The following is a 14,802-nucleotide window of genomic DNA, read 5'->3' as shown; positions in this document are numbered from 1 at the left end:
AATTAAAACGAAGGAGGATAATTTTCGTTGCTTTGTGCCGAGGATACGCGATTACGAATATAAATTTTAATCCACGTCAGGACAAATTACCCTCTGTATTCTCTTCAAGAACAAATAGCGAAAAAGTAAAATTAACTTCGCGAATGCGAAGAGAAAAGTTTTCATTATGTAAAAGTATTATGTTTACCCTAGTCGCGAAAACAACATTTCTTTTTAATTAGACATCGTGAAAGAGCCGAACAATATGTTATAAATAATTGATTTGAACATTTAATTGAGGCAACAGGCAATCAACGGCCTGTATTCGTCAGTTTGACGAAGACACTGACAAACTGCTTGACACAAAATAAATTGCATTTCCTATAAGTCTTGAAAGGGAAATATTCAATGCGTAACATAACATTATTAACGTAATTGGCATAAAAGCGAACATTCATCGTCTCTACCTCATAAATATTCTGCGTACATTGTACTGTCGTTTAGTAATTAAGCCTTGCATTTGAAATCGGGGAATGACGTCATTAATTAGAATATACGTACCTACAGATAACAGAACGTATGCACTACAGATAACACAAAATTTCAATAATTAATCTAAATACCATAGAGTCATCGTTTAAGGAAACAAATGAAGTTAATCATTTTTACATTTTCAATTAGTACTCCATTTCGAAAAATTTTGACAATGTAAAATTTATCGTGGAAAACTTTGAATCTACTTCAACTTCCTTTGTAAAACGCCTGGGGGCAAATATTTAAGGGACTGATCACACGGTAGTCTAGCTAGTCCTAACCTAATCGTAAGAAAACAAATAATTTGATGATCGTCACTTAACAGACGTGTACAAATTCTTGTATGCATACAAGTACTTATAGACGAGCCAACAATGTCGAACGAATACCTCTGGTTCCGCTGGTACGTGTCAAAGAACGAAGGGTAGGAAACATTCGTGCAAAGAGGGCCACGTGGCGAAACTGGTGACACGTGCTTTGTACTCCCCGACCTTCGTACGAATGTGTCAGGAGTAAAGTGAAACAGGTCCAAAATTAACCCGATTTGTGTCGTATACTCAGGAATGCACGACAGACCACTTAAGCAACTACTTGTTATTCGTATAGCCGGTGGATACTTTCTTAACGATAAAATAATACCAATACCAATACGTGTATAATTGTTTACACGTATTTTACACCGTCACCATTCCATGTGTCTTTAATGGATATAAATTCCCTTTTGTACATCATATAGTACAATAAATGTTTCGCTATATTTTTCTCAGAATATGTTAATATTTTACATAATTAAAAAATTTGTGTAGTAGCTTCTTTTTTATAGCGTACTTACTTATCACGATGAAAATGTAGTATTACTGGTTTCAGTAGAAACGGGGCAACGAACAATTAGACAAATGGAAAGTTCCAGCGAGTATAAAAGGGGAATAGAAAATTGAGATGGGAATGGAAACGTCCACTGTACAAAGTACAGAGGGCGTTCTACAATAGTAAAGATAATACGTGCACGATGGTTAATTAACACGTACGTTTATCATAATTATTTTTATTATCATTAATTTCTTCATCATCTTTGGAATGATTTTCAAATAATTCGGAAAAATGATTATATTTAATTCATTCGTGATTTGAACACAAATAGAAAAGAAACTATTAGACGAGGGGTAAGTCGAAATAGTCTGTTTCATTTCTAGAATGTGTAGCCAGCTACTACGCAAAGGAAAAAATTCTCGCGAGAGCTTTGATCTTGTGGAACTCTCGTATGAAAATTCATTAGTTCAAGGTTTCGAAGCAGAGATCAGAAAGCTGCAGAGATACATCATTTTACGATTACGATCGTTGTTATAAAATATATGAATTCAATATAGCAAAGAAAGTTTCGAGTATAGATAATCTGATTTAGCAAAGTATATTGGTTTCTAAGAATATAAATTATTTATGATACTGTATATTTCTGAAATGTAACGTATTGTCGAGATGCATTATCTATTGGAAAAGAAAAGTTTTTAAACAACTTTTCACAAACTCCATTTATACCGCGTCTGGTAGTAACATAAATAAATTTCATTTCAAATACGAAACATCTATTATAACATAAATGATTTCCAAGAAACTCTCAGGAACGGTGTTTCCAATATCAAATAAAGTTTTGCACTGCGCGGACTGAAGTTCCCCAGCTGAACTTTCTCAAATTATCGAATTCCGATATTAACCCCAATACCACCATCTCTACGAAAAAGAGCATATCTCTTCTTAAAGTTAAAATTAGTTTTCAAATAAAATACATAAATGCTTGGAAAGGAATACGTTACATTTAAACGAAGATTCGTGATGATATTCAATTTAAAGGGCACGAGATTACACTTGAACCGCGGATAAAAAATGAAAAATGAAAGACACGGGGGTATTGCAATGGAATAACACGCATGTTCGATTTCTAGATCGATTAATACTCGCGAGTAGCGTTACGGGCACTTAAAACGGTGGGAAGTAGATTGGAGCATTGACCAGGGTCTATGAACTGAACGTGTCGAGCAGAATCCACCCACCTAGCTACAGGAACACATTGTCTATACAGCTAGTATATCATAGGAACATCGATCCGTGAGAGCGGTCTCATAGCTCCCAGCGAAGTACAAATCTCTGCTCCCTAAAATTACTAGCACGTGTTAAGCTGTCTCTGCTTTCCCTCAACCCTTCGCCGTTACAAATACGCCGAAATTTAATCCTATTCGAGGGATCGATCGGTCGGATCAATTAGCGGGGATCGTGTTAAGAAGCGGGGCAAACAAAAATTGGTCAACTCTGTGGATTTAAATTTGTTTGCACTGCATACGATACGTTTGATACTTTCGATTCATTTCCCATTATTAGCTTTGAATCTCTTCGACACAAACTGAAATATCGATTAAATTTATAATCATACAATTGTTTAATTCTTTATTCCATTGACGCGAGGCATAGATCTAGATTATAGAGACTTAAGATTAAATAAAATGATTCACCAAGAGATATATACGTAGGTAAATAGAAACTCGATCAACAATTTCAACTCTCTTATTTCAAATCAACTTGTTATTTGAAGATTTCCGGTTGTCGCAGTTACTAGAAAAGAGTATTAGTCACGATTCCATATTTTTTCAAATACCGACCGGCACTCTGTACAATGATAGGCCGCATTTATTTAGACCGGAAGTCGTAATCGATGAGCCGATGGAATTGTTTACTATTACCGTTATCTTGCGTCGTAAGAGGTCTATCCGCGACAATCGATAGAACGATAATGACTAGCCACTCGAGCGGTCGCAACAATTTTACCTCGTCACGGCAAAATAACCGCGATACACCGGACTCGTCGACGCGCCGCGGTAAAAATTCATAATTTCTCGAAGCGGCCTGTTAAGTAGCGGCTTCAGAAATAGATTCGAGCGTCCTGAATGCCAATGGCGTCATTAAAACTAGACCGTGCAGTTTCTTGCGACCACTGACCGAGATTCGTGCCTCCCAGCTACCGCGCACCATCTGTAATTCGAGTGTCTTCGCGTAATCCGTACGCTTTTAAACCGACTTCGGGTATATACACCGCCCAACGGGTGTCCTCGAGTCAGGTATCTCGAGTATCGACAAGTATCTCACGTATCTCGCGTAACTCGAGCGTCATCGCCCAGCTCTTTGTAGGGTACGCTCTGCAGCCAGCCCAGTACAGACAACAGCGTTGCTAACCCATTGCGAGCTACATTTCACGCGGAGACTGCAGTCTCCTATGACTGGGGGTATTTAATTATATGTTGGGTTGTATTTAATTAAGTATAAGAAGATTGGAAAGTATTTAACACCTTGAGCTCTGGTCATCTTAATACAGCTGAACATGGCGTCCTGAAGGATTCTGACGTATTTTGAAAAAATCGTAACTCGTTTGTCTCTTGTCTAATTATCGATTCCTATGATCCTTTCGAGGATATTGTCCAATATTTATTTTTGCGGTAATTTTAGATGTAAAGGATGTCATATGATGCTTACGCAAGGCGTCATATGACGTCCGTGGGTTCCAAAGTGTTAGCAAGAACTAACTAAATGCGACCGATATCGAATGTCAAAAAAAATTGTAACACTGACAGAAGTCTTTCATAACAATCGCAACGGTATCTATGCGTGAACATTGAAAATACTTATTTGTCATCCCAATAGAACGTCAGAGGACAAACACGTCAAGCCATATTTCTGGCTTTTGAGAGGAGAACAATTGAATCGGGGTTGACGATGATGAGTAACGAGAAAGACTAACGTTTCCAAACTATTTTAGTAGCTCTGATCCTACATATGATCGTATATGAGAAATTTAAATGCGAAAGATTGTAGAAACTATGACTTATATGCATTTATGCGAATTAAATGAATAAATTATAAGATATGAAGTTGAACTTATTCAAATATGAACTTCCATTAACACATACCCAGATCATTAGTAACTGATCGATTCAACCAATTGCGTTTTTATTTCGTTACTCTGGAATGTAAGTAATTAGCACTGAACAGTTACTTAATAGTAATGTTTCTAGTGGAATTTATAGTTTTTTATTTTTTTTCAATCGTTTAGTAACTGTTTTCTCAGACTAAGTGATATGCAAGGATAAAAAAATTTGTTTATCTTTGAACGTATATTTCTTTCGGTAAGTTATTTACGATACAATGCGAAAGTAATGTATTTCGTTGTAATGTATCTCTTGTAGCATATCTTCCAGCTAATTATATAAAAATGCTTAATGACGGAAATTATACATGCGTTAACATGGAAACTAGTAATTATAGTTCTAAAAAACTAGTTCACATAGTTGCAATTCAAGGATGATGACATACCACGTTTATGCTAATCGGAATAAAATTCTATCTCTGTAAGATCTTCTACCTGTAAATTTCTACTTGTTTACGTTTATCGTTTCAAATGCACATATTTCTATGCATAATTTCTACAAAATGCAGACGCGTGCCATTACATTATATGTACCATTTCAATGGCAGTTCTTTTCGACTGTAAATTAATTCGATGCCTTCTGATTTATGGGTTGTAAATAATTATTTGCAATTTCTATATTTCCCCATCTTACAGCAGCTTTTAAAAAGTAACACTTGCGCTTACATAAATTTACCAGCCTGGTACGAGTGACATAAATATAGCTTTAAAAATTATTTACCTTGGAAGTAACTATTGATGAGTCACGTATTAGACATTACAATCCGCTTACATACGAGCTAAAAAGGTGCCATTACGGCTATTAGAATGTTATTTACTTTATCGAACGCACCATACTACTATAATTTCTTTAGATAAATACAGTAAGAAGATGTATATGTACTACATTTGAGCTAGAAAAAATTCGATTCAAGGGACGACTAAGAAGAAGATAAATAATCGATGACAAGCTTGCGTACTTCATATTAATTTAAGCAAGTGTTACATTAAAGAAAATCGCCCACAAAAGTGTTCCATACCCTAGAAAAGATTGGGAACCATTGTTCTAGGACAACTAGTAATATACGAAATTGTCAGTTCGCGTTTGAAACAAACGGAGGAAGCGTGCATGCAACGAAAAGCGTGATAAGCGACTTTCTTTCACAAGGCAGAAATTCGTGTCGCTGAAGACTACAAAGAAGGCTATTTTCAATCTTGACTGGAAAATTCTATCGCGCATGGATATTCTTCAGACTTGTTACCAGCTGATTTTTATTTATTCCTTCCTGCGCAATTTATCATTTACACGACAAGTAATATCGGTTGATTGAAGTTTTTCGAAGATTCAAAGAAGGCTATTTTCAATCTTGACTGGAAAATTCTACCGTGGATATTCTTCAGACTTGTTACCAGCTGATTTTTATTTATTCCTTCCTGCGCAATTTATCATTTACACGACAAGTAATATCGGTTGATTGAAGTTTTTCGAAGATTCAAAGAAGGCTATTTTCAATCTTGACTGGAAAATTCTACCGTGGATATTCTTCAGACTCGTTACCAGCTGATTTTTATTTATTCCTTCCTGCGCAATTTATCATTTACACGACAAGTAATATCGAATGATTGAAGTTTTTTGAACAATCAAGTTCCTCGAATTCGTAGAAGTGGTTGCATCTCTTTTTAAGAAACGCACCACAAAATTCTAGAAAATACCGCAGAGGGCATTTGACGAAGAAACATTATTTAATTTTTCATCAACGTAAACCCAACTGCTGTTTCCCTTCGACGAATGAAACGTGCCGTTTCTCAATTAAAACCCGTGTAACGCAAAGTTAACTCGACAGTTTTCCCAGCTCTGAACATTCGTCGTTTCAACCTACGCCTCATTCTTCCCCGTTGGAACTCGTTTCCTTGGGCATTACTTATGCAACGCGAAAACAACATCATGACAACGTGAATTACAGTCTCCCCGTAGGACGCGTTCGCTTCTGACAACACGCCCGCGTTCGAGTCGGAAAGAAAAGCGAAGATGCGTTCGATGAAGCAACCAGAGGCAAGAATCAGCGTTGAATTTCATCGATCGAGGAAGCACGAGACGCTTTCGAACCGATTCCTCCGAAGCGGCCGCGCGTCGCTCGCATTCATCGATCCGTTTCTAAAGGGACGTTCACATCGCTAATACACGGCAGAGAACTACAGAAACTACCCGCCTGACGCCGTATTCTCGTCGTTTCCATCCGACGATACCACAAGCTTAGGATCACCGCCAGATATGTTTATAAATCGACCACTTTACGAGCGTTATTAGCAACCGCGATGGCTTGATGCGCGTCGACCAGCGATATATATTATCGTTATATAAAGGGAGATAACGAAGAGACACAGACGAGGGGGGCAACGTGGGGAGGAAAAGAGGTGGAGCTCGTGCGGCGAAACGCGAGCGATGGAAGGAGGGAGGGCCAATTAGAAATATAAAGAAAAGCGAAAAAAATCGGTGGATGAGGATTGGACAGGAGGTGAAGTGGGGAAGAAAAGGGTAGATGAGGGTAGAAAAAGAAGAATTTAAAGAGACTCGGATAAACGGCGAGGGGGGACAATCAGCGGGTGGAGAAAAACAAGAGGAGAATATAGAGATCGAGATGAAGACGAAGATAGAGACAAGTTTCAGCTATCCTTCTCAGTTTATCCCTTTCCCCTCTGTTCCACCCTTTCCCTCACTCTCTCTCTCTCTCTCTCTTTCTCTCTCTCTCTGTCTTCGTGGCAGAAACGTGGGCGTGGACGTAGGCGAGGTAAGCCTTCAGGGCCGGCGAACATCGACCGATCCAACTGAACGCATCGTAAATCGTGACCAGCCTCGTGATTCCCGAGCAACGTTGATAGGCGCATCGATACAATTGTTCAGTGGTCAACCGTCGAGTTTCGCGGCGGTCGAAGCGAGGAAAAAACACGATCCCGTGCCTCGTCGAATTTAGGCGCAGTAGCGAACCGTATAATTCAACCAGCTTCTGCGAGACGAGTCAAGTAGTACGAGTCAATGTTTGGGGCGTGTGATTTTGGTTTCATCCACTCGTTCGACGAACACGCGACACTACTCGAATAAAATTCCTTGGAAAAAGTCTAAAGCGAGAAATAAACAAATTTTTATATAATATTCTGGGAATTTAGGGTTTTCATCGAAATGAAACGATTAATCGGAACAGCTTCGGAAACGATATCATAAAACCATGAATCAAATATAATAATATAAACAATGAATATTTTGACTTCTGATATAATTGATTACATTATTATTCGAAAAAAAGATACCTTCGAAATCTGAACAAAGATAGTCTGTTACATTCTCGTACGGAAAAGGAAACAACTGCTCGATACTAATTAGCGAATGAATACGGGGGACAATGAATGAAATCGAGCAAACGAGAGAAAGAGAATAATTGATGGGATAATGAAACAATGATAAATCGGGGAATACGTTGGTAACGTAATGAAATCGGAAGACGCCCATAATTTGCCGGTCGATTGCGAGTGGAATAAAAAGTGGTGATCGGTTTATCGGTAATGCGTTTGAAACGGTGCGCGGCGTCGAGGCGCGAGGCGGTACGCGAACCGAGCCGTGTCCACAATCAGCAGTATCGGAAGAGAGAGGAGGAACGAGCGCACCGGCACCGGGTCTCCCAGCAAAATGTTAAAACGGGCTTTGATTTTCATTTCCTGCACTACTCCCTCGCCGGTGGCCTGCGGCTTCCGAACTCCCCGTTGCCACGATCGATGGACGTTCGTGTCGTCACATGAGAACCCTCCTTTAATACCTCTCCCTCTCATTAAAGCCGTCCGCTCGGCGCGGAGAGTAGCATCCTAATGCTATTTACACAAGTGCTCCGCCGGAGCGAAAGGGCGTTCGAAACTGTACCTCGCGTCGTGACGCCGTGTGCCAGCGTGATACAATAAAATGTCCATTTACTTTGCGACGCATCCAACTCCTGTTAACCCTCTGTACACGCAATCGCCTGCCCACACGCGTAATTACGTTACTGCTTTTTCGTTGCAATTTGCTCTACCAGTCCCTAAAACTTTGTACGATACAAGTCAAACATCGATCGGATTAGAATCCACAATTCTGTTATCGATGTTGAAATCGTTGCGTCGACGAGGACGAGATGTTTTTTAAAGCCAAAATAAAAGAGAGAGAGAGAGAGAGACGAAAATGTAGAGAAACAATGTTGCGGTCGTAGAGTGTTTCCGAAGAGAACATGGTAAGAGTCCAACTAAGTATATAAGATTGCGACACACGTCCATACTGTCCTATGGAGTTCCACCGTTGGTGCACGTGCACTCGATAGATTTTTCAAGTACATTTTCTTGATTTTCTTTCTATATATTTTTACTACGTTACTACGGTATCTATTATGGAATGGGAAAGGCTCGAAGCATAGTGTAAAAAAGCTCTTAAGCACTTTGTGATTCATTAGAAATGGTATATAAGTAGTTTCGAAATATACGCTGACAAAGTGAAACATGATGCCTAATTACTCGGCGAGATTTATATCGAGATATTTATTACACAAAATTGATCATGGCAATTGCCTTCGATCAGCTTTTAATTGTGCCTGTTTCGTGTCGAAATAGGATCATTTTTCATAGCAGTCGTAACTGGTGGTAAAAAGTATCACTTTTATCATGTGAGGAAGAAATTCGAAATTTTTACACGCCAACGCGCCATTTTCGTAGCCAAGTCGAACGGTACTATGGCTGACAACTAATTGCTATAGCTACGTTCACGGTTATTAAATTGATTGAGTAATTGTACAACGTGTAACAGTAAATCGCGTGATTTAAATATACCCACGCGTTTCTTAAAATTGCACAATATTTGAATGTCTGCGCCGACACGTTAGATTAATTTTCTCTTCAATTAAGTCAGTCTTATTGCGGATAGGAATGCCATTTATTAAAACTCTAATATTGCGTTACGTGAAACTTTTTTTTATACCTTTGGCCGCGGAACAAGAACCTTTTTAAACCTAATAAATTAATGATACGTAAAAGACTCCTCTTACGCGTGGAATTCAAACGGCGAGTAAAAGTTTCTGCCAGCGGTGGATCCTATTATTGTCCCGACAATGAGGGTAATTTTAATGAGTACGTTATAATAAGAAATAATGGGGATAATGGGAAGAATCGAGGGAGGTAATGACTTACGCCGAATCGCAGAGAACGACTTTCCTATAGAAACCTGGATACGCGAAAATTATTTTCATTAACGTTTCATTAACGCCGGGATAATGTCCTGGTGGCTTCATTATTGCTTTCAATTCAAATTAACTTAGCATTTTCACGGTTCTTTTGCCATTCTTCACGTATTAATACGAAGGTTCAGAAATCGTATACTTCTCCTTATACCATTACTTAGTAATGGAAAGATATTTATCGCAATTAATATTTCTCTTGTCGATTTTTTATTTCGACCTCAAATATAACTCCATCTTCTTAAAAACCAATCGATTCTTTTGCTTCTTTAAAACGTAAAGTTGAATGATGAACGACATAAATTTGAAACAAGCTTGATGAACCGAAAACGTTCGACGAGCGAATGGAATAGGAGCAACCGAAACAGTCGCGAGTCCCCTGAGTTTACCCTGAAACCGTTTCGTTTCGAGCGCAACACAATGGGCGCGTCAGAGATATCTTTATCAATCGTTCGTAGCGAGAACCGAAGACTATGAATTTGAAATATCTGGTTGCTTAACCGTCGGAGCCGCGAAACGCGGACTAGGAACGTAGGGCGAGACGCGGAGCCACGACCCACTTTCGCGCGGTGCCAATTGCCGATCGTGAAACAGGCGGTCGTAATTAGAGAAGTCCCGACCACCAATTAGGAGGCACGTGTTACAAGATCGGCGATCGGTAGTCGACCACCTCGTGAGAACGTCGCCGCCAAACCGGAGACGTCTCCTCCGACGCGTTCTACGGCTCGTCCGTCGACGACGTTACACTTTTCCCAGTGGTTTTTCGATAAAAAACCGCCCACGCGAGTGATTCTATTCCAGACGCTCTAAATCGCGCACCGTGAACATTCTGCGCGTGGCAGACGTTCAACGGCGAGCAAAGTATCGGACGGTTGACTGAGCGATCTAAATAATTGGGTCCCCGATATTCTCGCGGAGATTAACCGATAGAAAGTCCAGGAATTCAGACTCTTCGCCTCGAAACGGACGATCTAATCTAATTGATCCAACGGGCTTCCACTCGGCAATCATTGAAACATTCCGTTGCACGCGAACCGTGTAAATTCGATTACGAAATTGCAGAAATGTCCGTCGAGTTAAAAATTAGTTACTGCTTCGACGCGAGCGAGCGCTGGATTCTTTTTCGTCCCATTTGTTATCGTCCGCCGGCTCGTAGTTTTACACGGTCGCAGATTTCGTTTATGAGCTGTAAATAAATGTGAGACCATTTTGTGTCGGTCTAGTTTCCGACTGCTGTTATTTCTTTCCTTCGACAGGAAAGAACTGTACAGCTGTTAATTACGAATAATACACGAACAAATTCTGTAGCTTATAAAAAGTACTTTTTACATTCCACTAATTTCTGTTGAAAATACTATTTATGACAGTAAAGTGGATCTAATTATGTATAGAATAATTGTTAATTGAAACGCTGCCAAAAATGTTACTACACTATGCATGTTTAATATTTTCATTTCTATCCCTCTCAACTGTATTTGTATACTAATATAACAAAACTACTGTGGAAAAAACGAAGCTACTTTTACCAAAATTAGTCAAAATAGCTGGTATCGGTAAAATTCATTATATCACACCCCTAGTTATCCCTGCAAAATTCATTATTGTGGAAAAAAATGTAACACGAAGTAGGAATTTTCGAATGAAATCGTAAAATTCTGTCACTTCGACTTGCACGATAATTCCAGTATTAATTTACATACTTTGATAGCAATCCTAATATTACAATAATTTCCTTTTGAAGTTACGCAGAGTAATTACTAAAGGTATAAAAAAATGTACATATATAATTGAAGCAACGTGTACAGAGCAGCGTGTAAAGCAACTATCGACGATAATCGCGGAATTTCGTCGGGGGCCGGTTAATTGACAGCGAGAGGAAGCGCATCGATCATCCGCTCGTCGTAGGAGGCTGGCACGGTAGTTCGCCACGTTCGATCTCGTTTAAATATTTAACGGCGGTCGTGTATGCACGCCGATCGCCTCGTTATAACCAGGCAAACAGACCATAGGCGGAGTCCGCGAGATGCTGCCGGTATCGACGAGGCCAGTATTAAAATGCAAATGATCGCGGTATCATCGCGCGTCGTTGGTATCAACGGCGTCGTCAGCCACCAGCGTCGCGAGAACCTCGTGCAACCACGTCCTGACGTCGTCGTCGTCGTCTCCTATCCACGTTCTGTATGCATTAAGTATCGCGACAGCGCAGCGCGTCCCACACGTTTCCACGTATCGGTACGAATAGAAATTTAATTGATCGACGACGACGTCCAACGGCCGATTGATAGATCGAAATTTAATTGCCCTTGGCGAAACGGCCGTCAAACGGTCGACACGAACCACGATCGAACGTCCTGTACATCGGCGTACCAATGGAAGACGCAAGTGTGTTGGGACAGTGGAATTTATTTCGCTCATGCGAGCTGGTAAACTTTGTTCGTTTGAAGGAGGTTCGATGAAATTGGATATCCGTTTGTTGGGTTATTTATCGATCATATGTCTTGTTGGTTATTTAATTGTTCTATAGAGTGTTTCAGAATCAACTGTACATGTTTTAAAAGTCAAAACAATTCAATGTAATGCAATCATGTTGGTGGGTGTAAGTCCATGGAAGCTTTAGAAGCGCTGCTTCCCTTGTATTCTGTCAGAATGCTTATGTTGTATCTATTTTGCAATCAAAATAAATAAGCTGCTTATTTCTGTCATTTTTTGTATTTGTTTATCATTTTTTTGGAAACCTAGCTTCCGTGTCAGCAAATGTGATGGTACGTCACTGATCTATGTGAATGATGTGAAACAGATTTTTAGAAATTTGAAAGCAATATAAATGACGTCAGGCGTGAAAACATGTGAAATTTGAATTGAAAATTATTTTCTCATTCAAAGTTATGGTTAGCTTGTCTTATTGAAACGATATTAGTTGTTGGATGAACTGATACATATGCATAGGGCTGAAAAGAGGGAGGACGGCAAAGGGCAAGATGTTTGTCGTACTTTACATCCAGGGTCAGTAATTAATCGTCTAATTAGGGGGGTCCAAACATGGGAATAATAATCGATACTATGATTATCAATTAATTACGGCTACCCGCAATAGTCACGAAGAGGATGTACAAAGAATGCTGCTAGTTTATTAAGACCTATCGCTGATTGAATAATAGGTTGTCCGCGATGTTAATGCTTAATTATCGATTACCACGGCGCATTCTTCGATCGTCTGCCGCCAGTGGAGGTTCTATGATACAAGTTATTCGACGAGCACCGATTATTTATTTATTAGATACGTCGAACTTGCTCGCTGCGCAAATGATCACGGATGCTGATGTCGTGTACGCGTTGTACACGTTTAATAACCTCTATAATTCAATAAAATAACGCGTGATTAATTATTACGCGCCAACCGAACTTGACTCGAACGCAGCAATGTGTGTCAGTGAAAATAAGATAGAGAAATCGACACAGAATTTAAAGAAATTCGCATAGATGAAGACACGCGGCAGTGTAAAATTTGTAATCGAAGTGTTTGCCGTCTGTCAGGAAATAAGAAAGCTAATATCCGTGCCTGCCGTAACTATCTTTCTAAAATACTTCAAATTTTATTTCAAGGACCCTGATATCACTTTTATTTAAGGCATTATTATAGAAAAATTAACCAGAAATATACTTTCATTGCTTATAATAAACTCTCTCTTTTTAATTGAAATTTTAAAAACTTACTTAAAAAATTCGCCAAACCAATTATTTTTTAAATTTACCGCTATCATTCAACGTCTTTCGTCTTCCAAATAATTGCAATAAGTCTTATGAATCTCAAAAACCTACCATTAACAAAATGAACCAAAAATAAACTCTTAATCTTCATCTTCTTAACTCCTCAATTCTAATTACGACTCCATGAAGAGTGTACAATTCCGTAAATAATTAGCTACCTTGAAAAAAGATTCCATTCGGTGGCAATCAATTTTCTGTGCACGGAAAATCGTAAAAGTGGACTCGAGCAAACAACGAGCTCGCGTCGATAGCAACGCGGCACTAACTTCTTTTCTTTTAACTGGCAACGTCGCGTCTGCAAGTTGGTTCTACATCTAGATGCAGATTGCAGTCACGGTGAGAGGTTAATCCGTGGACACTCAATTTTATATGCTTTTCAGGATGCTTTTTTACCCTTTCGTCCTCTACTTTCCATTAATTACAGACGACGTCACGCAGACACCAGACGTACACTTCGCCTCGACGTGTTCTCAACCCCCCAACCCCTTCGCGGGCCAAGGCGAATAAAGTAACCGTGCATAATTATCTTTATCGGGCAAATAATATCTCGTACAGGCGAAAGGGAGTCTACATAGTTGAAAAGCGGATCGGTCGGGAACCCGTAAGACAATGACCACCTTCCTACGCTTTGGCCCATTGAAATTGTTACCCGCATCTGCGCACACCTTCTACGAGCGCGTGTATTTGCGTATCTGTGTTCGAAGCGATTAAAATGTTCGAATGCTCTCACATTTCCTACGAATATCGATCAAAATGGCGCGCATTATGACGCAACCAACTATGGGACGAACCATTTGACGAGATAAAGGTAACAGGTTACCGCTTCGCTGTCTGAGATACGAGTTTACGGGTTTGATGTACCAAGTACGTTTTCGTTCGAGTTGGACTACAAAAACGACACTCTACGATAGCGCGTTTCGCTTCGATCCTTTACTATTACGCGTACGATCCGTGTGTAAGGGTTACGTATCACACGAAACGTTCGTTTGCTACAGTTGGACCGAATAGACTTTCATTTCTGGTTGGATCAAAATATGTATCATTTATGAGTCGCGGCGAAGTTCTGCAAGATATATCGCGCGATAACGCTCGAGGAGAAATGTCAATGTTCTGTACGCGTTTCATTAAAAACATGAAACGACGGAACAAATTGGTTCGTCATGGCCGTGTATGAAAGTAATTATTTTTGTCTTTCTGATTAAAGTTAAATTTATTATTCTTTCAGATAGAGATTCGTGCGTAAAACAGGCCATTTAAATATCCTATCTACGTACAACTTGCATTTATGCACATAATTTTCTTTCCCAGTTAGTCCGTTTTACGCAT

The 14,802-nt window shown here is 39.5% G+C and overlaps 1 protein-coding gene across 1 annotated transcript in view; it reads right to left on the bottom strand.

The window, feature by feature from the left end:
- LOC143426204 (uncharacterized) overlaps positions 1 to 14,802 on the bottom strand; it is a 31,033-nt gene that overhangs the window by 10,481 nt on the left and 5,750 nt on the right. The window lies entirely within an intron of this gene.

This window comes from Xylocopa sonorina, chromosome 8, assembly GCF_050948175.1.
Source record: "Xylocopa sonorina isolate GNS202 chromosome 8, iyXylSono1_principal, whole genome shotgun sequence".
NCBI lineage: Eukaryota > Metazoa > Arthropoda > Insecta > Hymenoptera > Apidae > Xylocopa > Xylocopa sonorina.
This window is presented reverse-complemented; position numbering and strand designations above follow the sequence as displayed.